The sequence below is a fragment of the Armigeres subalbatus genome, chromosome 3, assembly GCF_024139115.2.
Source record: "Armigeres subalbatus isolate Guangzhou_Male chromosome 3, GZ_Asu_2, whole genome shotgun sequence".
Lineage (NCBI taxonomy): Eukaryota > Metazoa > Arthropoda > Insecta > Diptera > Culicidae > Armigeres > Armigeres subalbatus.
In genome coordinates, this window is record NC_085141.1 from 314,113,750 (window position 1) to 314,127,496 (window position 13,747).

The following is a 13,747-nucleotide window of genomic DNA, read 5'->3' on the forward strand; positions in this document are numbered from 1 at the left end:
TAGTTGTTCCGTTGATACTGGCGGCACTCCATCTGAATGTGGCCCATCCTCTTGCAGTAGTGGCAGGCCAGCGGCTTCTTCTTCTTCCCTGTTCTAACTTTCATCGCGGAATCGAATCCGGATCATTGCTTCTCGCTGCTTTCTGTCCAGCATTTGCGAGGCTACTGAAGAGCTCTTCCATGCCAAAAACGTGCTCCGCCAGATCATCTCCTTCCGAGAAACATTTGTCGCCGATTCGCTTCAGCAACGAGACCTTCGTCGTAAGACTGACCTTCTGGTGGTAGTTTAAAGCACCGCCCAAACTTACTTCAAGATTTTCAACGACTGGATCAACGCGTGTTGCTTGTCCTCGATCAAACGACCCGATGATCATCGCCCTGGCCATGGCGTCTCTAGTGGCCCAAAACTGCATCTGCTTTTGTTACCGGTTTCTCACCTGGTGTCACGTAGCGATACAGTTCTTCTCCGGCCAGCAAACATTCCGCCTTGAAGCGCTGAAGGTTGCTTCGTTGCAATTTGGATCTTCGCACAACACTTTTGAGAGCTTTTTTTTATGGTATTTCGAAAATAACTCTGTTAAATACGAGTGGATAGTATGGGATTACGTATTACGAAATTCAAACCTCAACTATCAACTTTTAATAAAAAGAAAAAGCGACGGAAATATATTTGTCTATGTAAGAAGACATGTATAAAAACTTTGTTTGTATAGAAACAAAAAAAACTGTGAAACAGGTAGTACTGTAGTGAACTTTAAACATATTGTTAAACAATTAATCCTCTCCAGTCAAACATAGGCCTGACAAAAACGTGAACTGTTGAATTAAAATTAGCATCAGCAAATTGCACAAATTCGTACGTGATGCAAGCTCAATCTACTGTATGAAAGTAGGTTTTTTCAATCTTTATTATGCAACTACACACCAGTCAAGCAGTTTGACGAACATTGACTCCGTCCCCACGAAAAACCCTTCGGTTGCTGCTTTGTTTGAACGTGTGTAAAGTTGTTCGAACAACCATTTGACAGTTGACGGCTCGGTTGGAAAAAATTAAAACGGTTTGATTTTGGTTTGAGTTGTCGGGGGCGGAGTCAAGGGTCGCCGAACATGTTTGAGCATGGGGGAGGTTCCTTCATCAGTGCTGTCACCTGGAAAAGTTTAGAGAAAAAGTAGAACCATGGAAATTTGACATGGCATGATATAGAAAATGAGAATTAAAATATCTGTAGAACGTTATAGAAATTTTTTTGTCAAACAATTTTTAGTTAGTGGGGTTAGAAATTCAACAATCTTAAGCATTAACTGCTTATTCGAAAAAAAATATAAAAATCGAGATACCATGTCTATTTTGTGTGCTTTTAGAATTCTAACCCCGTAAACCAAGATTTTTTTGAGAAATGTCCTTAATTTTTGTTTTATAACAAAAATATACTTCATTTCCTATACCACACCGTGTAAAATTTCAATGATTCTACTTTTTCTCTTGATGACAGCTGGTGGTCTTCTCCTCCCCTATTTGTAGTGAGGTTGCAAAGTTGTTCAAGTTGGCGCTTCGGTCGTTCGTGTGTGATATTGTTGGTCGAATAAATTGATTGTTCGCGCCGCTGTTGGTAAAATTTGATTGATGTTTAAACAAACGAGAGGTGCAGTCAATGTTGGTCAAACTGCTTGACCGTGTAACGAATTTTTCCTACCCTGCAAATCTCCCATCTTCACCATTCATAAAGATACAACCCAAGCTTTCAGTGAGTTTGTGCTGCAACCTTTCCTAAGCTAGGGAAACTCTGATAGCTCATAATTCGCGTAATTGTGTTGAGTTCCACTCGTGTCGATTCATCTATCTGATCTCGATCACCTATTTCGTCGCAGTTCGATTGTACTCGAGCACATCGGAGTGTATGATGCATCGAATGCCTTATTCAAATTTAAAAACGAAACTTTTTATTCTAGGAAAACCGAGTAATTTACCATTGCGGCTAATGAAAATCGCTATACTGCAGATATTGTTCGTTAGAACAATTATCCTATCAGAAATGACAGTTCAAGCGTTAACCGTGTTAGTGTATGTATTATACAAATTTTGACATAGTGTTAGTGTGAGTATCAAAGTATATTCTTGCACAATGTTATGGTGTTTTTTTTTCTTCCTAAGCAATGGAGGGGGAATCTGCTCAACAGACATCCTGGGTTGTCCAGGAAGTGCGGGGTTAGGGACCACCTCCGACAGCAAACGAGGGAGGCAGGACCAGAGCGTTAATGAATAAAGCTTCCAATGAATGATTAAATTTCTTATGATTAAACCATTCAACTCTATGATTAAAGATTATGATTAATGATTTATTTATTTTTGACAATGATTAATGATTAAGATAAACGATTAAAATAATGTTTGCCAATGATTAACAATTATGATTAAAGAATAGAACGATAGAAGTATGATTAATGATTAACGATCGATATGATTGATGATTAATGATTATGAATAATCAAATTGATTGATTTGCATAGTGATCAATAATCAAGTAACCTTTCTACCAAATTATGTTATTAAAGGTATAAAAATTGTATGATTATGATTAAAGAATAATGAATAAGAGCAATGTATGCAATGATTGAAATTGATGATTAATGAATAAACTCAAAACAATCATGAATACCATCAGTGATTAATTATTAAATGCAAAAATCTATGAATAACGATTAGTGATTAATGATTGAGTCGTATTTTTTGTACGATTATGATTAATGAATAATGATTAAATAACCCATTATTCATTAATCATGATTAAATCTATGATTAATCACTAACGCTCTGGGCAGGACTACATCCCCGACCCGCTAAACCGTTTCCATTGCCAAGCCCATAGTCCCTTCAGTACAACCAGAAAGTAATGCTTCAAAGAGAGGCCAGTGCACGACGCACCATCAAGGTTAGCTGCGTGTCCTTGCAGCATCGAACATCGTGACTCGCTTTTTTAGAAGAACACCATGGTATCGTGCCAGCGCATTGCCGGCTTTCCAGGTGGCCTTACCACGCCTCATGTCCTCGGAAGGTGGGAAGGGTCCCTCTGCACGACTGGTATCAAGAATGATGATGCCGCGTGCACCCCAAATTGACCTCTCTGCGATAGGGCCTATTCGCCAGCACACAGAGGGACTTGCCGACGCGGTGCCTACGCCTGCCCCAGCCTTGACGAGGACCCCTTTCCGTCCTCGGGTTCGGAACCCGCCCGGTTGACCGACCCCGCGAAAGCGACGATACCATGTTGTTCTTCGTGCGGCCACTTCCCGAGCAGCACAAGTCATACGAAAATGGTTGCAGCAACTTTACTGTGACTGAATCTGGTCACTTATTAGTTGCAGTAACCTATCTGGCACATGTGTGCTGCTAGGGTTGTTCCATAAGAGGATCGAGTTCGACCACAGGGCATGACCACCGGTATGACCCATGAAGCCGACTCCGAACCCTTGGACCACCTCTTGCTTGCGCCTGAACTAGCCATCCTTGAGTCCACGCGCCACCTACTGTGTAGCTCCGAGACGATTTGGACGATAGCCGATAAAACGGCGTTCCAGCCAACTTCATCTTTACACATCCTCCGAACTAGGTTGTCCGGGGTAGTGTCCAGACCACATGTGGCAAGCATGTGGTCACGCATTGCGCGAAAACGTGGGCACACGAACAACACGTGTTCCGCCGTTTCCTCTAAACCTGCGCACACCAAACACTCGGGCGAGGCCGAGCAAGCCAGCTGCGTTACCTGCACTGTGAATTTGCAGCACGCTTAAACGCCGGGCACTTCGAACCTTCCATTGGGGTGCTTGCTGTTCACAGCTTTACTGCGTCGACAGAGCTTGCTTCTGTCAGGGCCTCTGTAGTCCCATTGTTTGTGCCCCGGTTTCAGGCACTTGAAGCAAACTTCGGGTTGCTCGTATATGCCCACAGGGCACACCGACCATCCCACCTTGATGCTCCCTAACTTGACTACCTTGGAGGCGTCCGCTGCAGATAGCCGAACCAATGCTACCTGCGTCCCTGCCGGACCTTTCCGTAGCCGAACGGCTGAGGTGGGCGTCTCCACTTTACACTGTCGCCGTAGTGCCGTGACGAGCTCTTCGACTTCGGTGATCTCGTCCAGATCTTTAAACCTTAGATTCACCTCCGTCGTGAGTGCCCTCACCTTGACCGTCTCGCCTAGGACTTCCTCCGCCAACTTCTTGTAGGCGGCGCCCTTTTGCGAGACGCCCCGCTTCAGCTCGAGGATTATCTCGCCCATCCGGGTACGTCTTATTCGACGTACGTCGGCGCCGAGTTCACCGAGCTTGACGTCACTCCTCATCGCCTTCAAGACGTCCGAGTACTTATCCTCGTCCGTTTTAATGACTAGGGCATCGCCCCTGAAGCGATTGGCGCCTACCCTAGACTTCTTGCTACCCTCGTTCGCCTGGGCCTTCTTTTCGGCCCGTGACGTCTTCGGTTTCCTCTTTTTCTTCACCAGGGTCCAGGAGGCGTCATCCCCCTCTATTTCCCTGGTCTGATGCGGCTGAGAGCTCTCAGCCTGCCGTAACCCCTTACCACCGTCTTTCCTGGGTAGACGGCCTTTCCAGGTTCTTCCTCCCCCGGTTTTGGAGGTACCTGGCCGGGGTTCAGCTTCCCAGCCCCACTACCCTTGTTCGGGGTTGTAACCCTCCGCGTTTTGGAGCGGCCCCCATGGAGCTCATCCCCTGGAGACTATCTCACCCGTTTTTGTGTCTGCTCCGTTGGAGCAGTGAGCCCCGACGTGCCCGCGAATACTTGAGCCTCAGTCTGGGTAGACTTTGGCACCACCATCTTCGCTGGCACGCCCTCGGTCGATTCGACCTTGCCCGAGTCCGCGAATCCTTGGGCCTCAGTCTGGGTAGACCTCGACTCCACGGATTTCACAGGTTTAGACTTGGCCGTCCCGACCGCCCTCTCCAGCTTGGCGTCCAACATCGACTTTCGAAGTTTCAGCAAGCTCCTCTTGAGGTCCTTACTGATATTATGCTTCGATGACGCACAGTCGATGATGGCGTCCAGCTGTTCCGTCGCCACCTCGAAGGCCGAAAGCCCATCGCGTTTGCGGTTCATCGCCTCCTCAAGCCATGGGCCGTCTATAACCTCTACCGGCGTAGCCTGGGAGATGGTTAAGTGACCCACGCTGGCGCTGCGCACCGAGCTGCCGACTATTGCTTCTGGCCTCCTAGGCGGAGACCTGAACAACCCACCTCTTGCGAAGGGGTTGTCGCCTACACTACTACCACTAATTGAAGAATTGACTTGGTTTTCCATTTTGGTCCCACGAGTTGCTCGGGAAAAGAGGTCCACCACACCAGAGCCCAGCATGACGCGGTAAGGGACAATTACTGTGGAGGGTGCACAAGTACCCCACAGGCTCTATTAAAGGTCTAGCTCATTATTTCATGCATGGCCATGCATCCCATCGGCACGGGTCGCTAAACGCCTTGGGATTAGGGGTTAGGAACGATGGTCCTCTTCTTCCAGTGTACCTTAATAAATAATGCATTTGTCATAGGTCGGCTGTGAAACACAAACAAGCCGTCAAACATCTCGCCTTACAATTGAAGAAGAAAAAAATATTTTTGTGGATTCTCTGAAAAAAAAAAGGCTTTTCACCAACTTAATACATTTTTATATGAATTTTTGAAGAAATTCATTCAAGAATTGACGAAAGAATTTCTGGAGGTATTTAGAAATATCTTCGGGACTTCTAATTGGAACTACAGTGTTGACCCGATTTTGTCATTCCTCTATTTAGTCTTTCCCCGATTTTTTCACGTTTTCGACCCGATTTTATCACGTTTTCGACCCGATTTTGTCACCCCAAATTTTTTTTGTCATTCTTTTTATTTTCGTAAATAATACCACAATCAACATTGATTTGAAATAACTTTCACCGCCTGCAATTTATTACGAACGACTCCTGAGTACCTGGGAAATATTCTATAAGCAATTTCGACAAGAAATAACGGGTACCGTTCACGCATTTGGCCTTTCTAAGGTATAAATTAATTCATATTTGTGGAATGAATATTTTTTTTAAATCACAATAATTTTTTTTTCCAATTTTGTCACATACCCTGTTTTATCACCCCGAAATTCGTTAATAAAGATTAAAAAAAAAAAAACCCCCGAAATTCACCAGGGGGTGATAATATCAGGATATTACTGTACTTCTGGAATTTCTTCAGGAATTCTTTCGAAAATCCCTTCAGGTTTTCCAGGAATTTTTCCAGCAATTCCAGAAGAATGCCTTTTTTGCAATATCTCCTGTGTGTTTTAAAAAGAATTCCTCAAGAAAATTTACTTAGAAATAATCCTCCAACGATTCCGTTATAAAATCCTCCTGTAATTCCTTCAAAGTTTCTTCTCCAGGTATTCACTAAAATTTTCCACACGGATTTTTTTTCCGGATTTTCCTTCAGGAATTCCATTGGACATTCTTTCGGTTATTCCTTTAAACTTTTAGAAAATCCTTCTAAAATTTCTTCAGGAATTTCCTTTCGAAAAGCCATTGAGAATTTCCTGAAAATTGTTTCGATGGGGCTCCTAAAAGAATTTCCAAAATAATTCCTAAAGGAATTTCTGAAGCAAATATTAAAAGAATTTCCGAAGAACTCCTAAAGGAGTTTTCAAAAGAATTCCTAAAGAAAATTTCGAAAGAATTTCTGAAAAAAAGAATTTTTGAATGAGCTTTAGAAGGCATATTTAAAGGAATTTCTGGGATAATTTTCAGAGGAATCCTTCAGGGATGCTTTCCAAAATTTCCTTAGAAATTCCTGGAGGAAATTTCCAAAAGATCAGAATTTTCTGAACGAGTTCCTAAAGGAGGTAACTAAGGTGGCTTTTCCGCAAACGTGACCTCAAAGTGGTCTTGTTGTGTAGGGGTTATCACATCTATCTAGAGAGTAGGAGGTTGAGGTTTCGAGTCCCTCCAAGACACGTGGATTCTTTTTCGCAAATTTCATATCAATTTGTCCATTTAGAAACATGTGCTGTGCATACCCGATCGAGAATGCATATCAAAATTATAACAAGGGGAGTTGTTTATTTCAGAAAAATATTGTAACAAAATGTGTTATAAATTTTGCTGGTAAGTTGTTAAAATAACAGAAATTATATCAAAAATACCTCTAGCCGTAACATAATTAAAACAGAGGTTGATACATTCATATCAACATTATAACAAACGTTGATATAATTTTTCTGTACAAAAATCTACTTTCAAGGTAATTGCCTACATCACGGATAGAAATCTGGTACGCTACCACGCCGGATTTCCATCCATAATGTAGGCAATTAACTTTGTTCCAGCTATGTATTAATATCGAGCGGGTTCAAGTTATACTAAAGGTGATTACCTCCGATTTTTTCCAATGTCTACAAAAAATGTAGGCAATTATTTTGTGAAAATATTCATAACTAATGTTGTTATAATTTTGATATGAAATAAAACTGGCCGAAGACACATTTTTATCGAATTATCTTATTATAACACACGTTGTTTTAAATAACAACAATTGATAGAATTGAGTTATAATTTTGTTATGCATTCCTGATCGGGTATGCACACCCAAGATATTTAACATTTCTCGCTTAACTTTTCAAAAGGCCCTAAGTAACATTTTTTTCATGAATTAATGTGAATACAGCAATCAATAGCTTTCATTTTGTTCTGCTGATTGCGCTATTCAAATTAACTCATGAAAAAATGTTACTTAGGTCCTTTTGAAAAGTTAAGCGAGATTTGATGTTACTAAATCAAGACAAAATTTTCAAAACGACTTATCTGCGTTTGTAAACAAAGATTCAAACGACGATTTGACGAATCTGATAGCTCTCCCACGCAAACCAACACCATTAACAGGTAGCTGAAACCTTCGTCTACCTATTGGTGGTGTTGGTTTGCGTGGGAGAACTATCAGATTCAGAAAAATATATTAAGCTCTTTTAGTGGAATGTATTAAACCGTCTAAGACGAATTAAGTACTGTCCATTTAATTCCACTAGTTAACTAGTTAAAATTCGTCAAATCGTCGATTGAATCTTTGTTTACAAAAGCAGATAAGTCGTTTTGAAAATTTTGTCTTGAAATCTTCGTAGCTTCAGAATTACAACAACGTTTTTACTGATTATTCGCTTATCTGATTAATCTGCTTTAATAATGGCAACCACTTCTGTAGTTACCGATATCCTATTTACCCTTCAAATTTATTTATACCTTATTTCAAAAACTATTAAAATTATCTGCAACATGTATAACATATAACCGTGAAAGCTGCTTCGAAATGTTATGTTTTTTTTTTATTCCTTTATTTATTTGATAGGCACTCTGTGTTACTTAACCGCTACTGTGCCGAGGTCTACTGTGGTATTCTGCTGCCAGAATCCACACAGAATCTATTTATAGATTTTACATTATTCATTGTTGTTGTCGTTGCTGGTCCGTCTCACCGTGAGTCCATTGTGTCCATTTGTCCGTGTCGTGAATCCAATGATCGTTGCGCATTGTTCGGTTGCCATTTAATCCGGGTACGTTGGAGGAATGCCTCCGAGAAGAACAATTTGTCAGTCGTCATCAGGCAGTCGTAACGGTAAGGGCGCTCCCCAATACGCCACCGTGTAGGCTGCGCATCCGGCGACTGACGAGGGTTTGGTGGAGGGGCTGGGAATCGAACCCATGACCATTCGCTTGTAAGGCGAACGTGTAGCCAACTACGCTACGGAACCCCCCTAAATGTTATGTATTTATTCAACGTATTTTTTCATAATCCTGGAAATTTAACGAAAACCCTGAAAAACCTGGAAAAATCAGGGAATTTTCATTTGGAAAATTAGTCGACAGCCTGTTAACGCAGCAACCCATATAGCGCAGAGAAACTGACATCTCACTTAGATCAAAATTCAATCAAAATCAGTCACGGAAACAATGTCGCCCAATGCTAAAATAATTGTGTGTGGCTAAGTGACAACCATATGGCGGTAGTGTGCAAACGTCAAACACAAGCAAAATCTATGGAAGCGTCATCGATGGTCCATTGATCACCTGCAATAAATTAAATCAACAGTTATAAAGGTGAACGATGGAACATGTGTTGAGTGAGACGTCTTTTGTTGACCTGTCATATCATGAAATAGAGGGATACAGGTTGAGAATTGCATCAACATCGGTAAGGTATCACTAAAATACCTTATCTTTTTCTCTGCTTTGCGCCAATAGTTGTGGTAGTCTTCCTATAGTTGCGAGTCCCATATATGAAAACAATGTGATTCTTAACTATCATATGTTATATTTGAGATTTCTAGGACCCAGCAATTGGTTCCTGGTGCATGGCTGTTTGATATCGGTTCCGGTAGGGATCTAAAGTGGACCCCTTCCGAAATGGATGTATTGGAACCGTTTAAATACCCAAATGACTTGAATTCACTCACAAAAGCAAAAGGAGCTCATGCCTTATACTTTAAAGTGTGTTTGGTAACCTTTAGGTGGCCAACCTGGAGCCGGTTCCGGTGGGAACCCAAATAGGACATACCGAATTGGGCATATTGGTGCAGTTCTACGGCTTGAAATTTGGGATTTTCCACACATTTGTAAGCAAATGTAACTCATGCTGATAACTTCCAAGTTATTTTGGTCACCTTCAGGTGGCGGATTTGATCATATTGGTGTCGTTCGACGGCTTAAAATTCGGGATTTTACTCGAATAAGCGATTGGAACTCATGCCGAATATTTCCAAGTGAGTTTGGTCACCCTCAGATGGCCAACCTAGAGCCGGTTCCGGTGGGAACCCAATGAAGACATTTACGGATTGGATCATATTGGTGCCGTTCGACGGCTTATAATTCGTGTTTTTTCATGAATAAGGGATTGGAACTCACTCAGCGTGTTTGTTTTTCATGACCTGGAACCTTGAATCGTTCCAGTTGATGACCCAATTAGGACACTTTAAAAATCGAGATTATGGGTGCTAGAGCTGTGCGCATATTGAAATGTTATCGGCGGCGGCGTGATAGACCATTTTTAGTCAGCGACGGCGGCGTTGCGACGGCGTGGTTCCTCCAGGAGTTCCTCCGGTAGTTCCTCCAGGAATTCCTTCGGAAGTTCCTCAAGGAATTTCTCCGGAAGTTCATCAAGGAATTCCTTCGGAAGCTCATCAAGGAATTCCTCTGGAAGTTCTTCAAGGAATTCCTTCGGAAGTTCATCAAGGAATTCCTCCGGAAGTTCCCCCAAGAATTCCTTCGGAAGTTCCTCCAGGAATTTCTTCGGAAGTTCCTCCAAGAATTCCTCCGGAAGTACCTACTGGAATTCCTCCGGAAGTACCTCCAGGGATTCTCCCGTAAGTACCTCCAGGAATTCCTCCGGAAGTTCCTCCAGGAGTTCCTCCAGAAGTTCCTCCAGGAACTCCTTCAGAAGTTCCTCCAGGAACTCTTCCTGAAGTTCCTTCAGGAACTCTTCCAGAAGTTCCTTCAAGAACTCTTCCAGAGGTTCCTTAAGGAATTCCTCCAGAAATTCCTCTAGAAACTGCTCCAGAAATTCCTCCAGGAACTCCTCCGGAAGTTCATCCAGGAACTCCTCCAGAAGTTCCTCCAGGAACTCCCCCAGAAGTTCCTCCAGGAACTCCTCCGGAAGTTCATCCAGGAACTCCTCCAGAAGTTCCTCCAGGAATTCTTCCAGAAGTTCCTTCAGGAATTCCTCCAGAAGTTATTCCAGGAATTCCTCCGGAAGTTCGTCCAGGAATTCCTCCGGAAGTTCCTCCAGGAATTCCTGAACTCCAAATCCGTAAATGTCCTGATTGGGTTCCCACCGGAACCGGCTTCAGGTTGGCCACCTGAAGGTGATCTAACACACTTTAAAGTACAAGGCATGAGCTCCTTTTGCTTTTGTAAGTGAATTCAAGTCTTTTCGGCATTCAAACGGTTCCAATATATCCATTTCGGAAGGAGTCCACTTTAGGTCCCTTCCAGAACCGATATCAAGCAGCCATGTACCCGGAACCAACTGCTGGGTCCTAGAAATCTCAAATGTAACATGCATTTAGATTCACCTTTCATAGATTTTTCATGAACAAAATCATTTTTTCGTGAGTTTCTTGGAAAAATTACATTCTGGGTTACCATAGGTACCCCACGGTGTTTTGGCCTCAATCCAGAACCATTACGAAAATTTACGTCCTCAAGCCATTTCCGGAAAATATATTAAATTTTCGATCCAACCATGCCTGTTTCGTTAAAATCGGTTGATCATTGACGAAATGAGAGCAAATTGAAAAATAAATTTCAGTCGTTTTCGTCTGCTGGTATCGTAAAGGTTGAAAACATACCGCAACTATTGCAACACTGCACCAATAATCGGAGGTATCATTTTAAGTAACAATGATGGGTTCTGCAGCGAATGGAGCATTCTTGGTTTAAACTATAATTGATGACCTTTGGAATACGTATTTGAGGTAAGCTAAATGACGTATAGACGTGGTGTAAGCAAACAAATGGTGGTTGAACGAGATTAGTTCCTCCACTATTGGGTCTTCTACCCTAGTTGATAATTATGTTAATATATTGCATATGAAAAAGAATCCACGATCCTAAATAGTACTTTGGCATGATTTGCTCGTTTTGAGTCGAGATGCACAACGCCACTCCAGAACACTTCGTTAATCACGAGCAAGAGCATTATCGATATAGAATTATTAAACCACCTAAAAAAAGTTTAGAAATAAACTGGCAGCCTATAATTGACATATCCCAGTCAAAAAGAATCATCACCCAAGCGTGAAAAATACGAACACACTGTTGAATTTCAGCAAACAGTCCATCACGACAATTTCTGTTGAAGCTCAATGAGATTCGGGCTCTTTGATAGCTTTGATGGCAAAAGCATAAGATCACCAATCCGGAGATGGCGAGTTCGAATTTCAGTCCGGTTTAGGATGCTTTCGAGTGGAAAACATTCCACATGCATATTCAATGAATATTAATATTATTCATGCAGTGATGTGGTATAGAAAAAATTTCAATCAATAGCTGTAGCATTCCTAATAGGACAATAAGTTGAAAAGCAGACCAAGATATTTCCTCTCCACAGGCAAAGTTATGCAGGAAACTGCATTATGCATACTATCTAATGGAATATATCATAATAAGTGTTATTCATGACAGGGTATCTCAAAATCACATCTACAAATTCTTAAGTGTTCATTAAAACACTTTTAGCTGAAATTAGGTCGTTTCGTCAATCAAAGACGATTTAAAAAAAATCTATGTATAAGTACAAACATAAAATAGGAGCTTTGATATCCGTCTATCCATGCATAATTTTTTTCCCGTTTTTCCCGTTTTGTAATATACAAGGAAGGCCCGCAAATTACGTCATGCTTGAAGGAATAGGGAAGGTGGAATTCAAGAAGCGTGCTTGTGTGAAAAAATCTTTACGTTCTTCAGAAAAACGTTTATCGAATGAGAGGGGTTGACATTTTCCCATCATGTATTAAATGGCTGTTTCTTTCATTATTCCGTTGTAATAATCAAATTTGATTACGTCTGATATCAAATGAATGTCCCTTAAAACTTTTAAAAACTGCGTTAAAATTTAAGTCACATTTTTTCTATAAATGGCACAGGTACTCTATTACGAAAGTATGAACCACATGGCATTCACCTATTTTCCGTATCTAAACGTCTAGTCAATTATCTCATAAATCAGGTTGCAATACGGCCATTACCTTCCTGTTGTTGCGGTATTCCTTCGCAGATGCTAATAATAAATTTCTCCAACAGATAATCCACTCTTTGGTGCAAGTACAGGGTTGTGAATGTAATAATTTGTAACATAAACTATCCACTTTTATCTCCACATAGCTGACAGCCACACGATTCAGGAAACTTTGTTCGATAAATTCTTCCACATATTCATCGTACGAGCTCACTTCAAAATTCCCAACAAGCTATCGACCTTCACTACACTATTTCATCTCAATGTGTTGATGTGCGAAATCCGCGGACACGAGTTCTCCGTCCAAACAAACTTAGGAACACTTTTTGCCGCAATTTTTACCACCGAAATGGCTTTTTCCATTATTGAATTTCACTACAAGCGACGACCGATTCCGCCAACTACTTCAAATTGGCTCTAAGTGATCCAGATCAAACAAGATTCAATTCCATCACTAGCCGTTAATTTCCATCTGGCGGTTTATTCGTTTCAACTCCGATGCATTTAAATTTCTTCTGCGTAAATGAGGCCTTCTCGGCAATTAATCAGCTGAATCAGCCTTGCACTATTCTACCAGCTTGATCCGTCGAATTAAATTCCCAATTTGTCGTGTGGTTTCAACTATCTTACAGAACTGCAGATGACCAAGAACGATCTGTTCGCCGCACACAATTTTTCCACTTCAATTCACAACTAGAAGCTAATGAAATAAATAGATTATGGCACGCACGTTACTGCTTTGGAACGGGTTATCCGGCAGCGATTGGAGAAGCTACCGGTCACGATGCCGGTCGGAATTCAACTGACAAGACCAGCCCCATGAATGAACGGATGCAACACGTAGGACGACATGGGCGTACAACCAAAACGATTTGGGTGTCGGGAGTTCAGTCGAACGCTTCCGAGAGAATTGCAGAACATAAGAATACCTATTGGGAAAAGTTTTCCCGCCACCAACAACAGAGATGGGAAAATGCGTGTTCGCCGCGGGAAGTGCG

General features: G+C 41.8%; 1 protein-coding gene across 1 annotated transcript in view; it reads right to left on the reverse strand.

Moving 5' to 3' along the window:
* LOC134220840 (substance-K receptor-like) overlaps positions 1-13,532 on the reverse strand; it is a 95,588-nt gene extending 82,056 nt beyond the window's left edge. Inside the window, exon 1 of the mRNA XM_062699960.1 lies at positions 12,760-13,532. The gene's annotated coding sequence lies outside the window, so the exon portion shown is untranslated. The remainder of the gene's footprint in view (positions 1-12,759) is intronic.
* Positions 13,533-13,747: the final 215 nt, after the last annotated feature.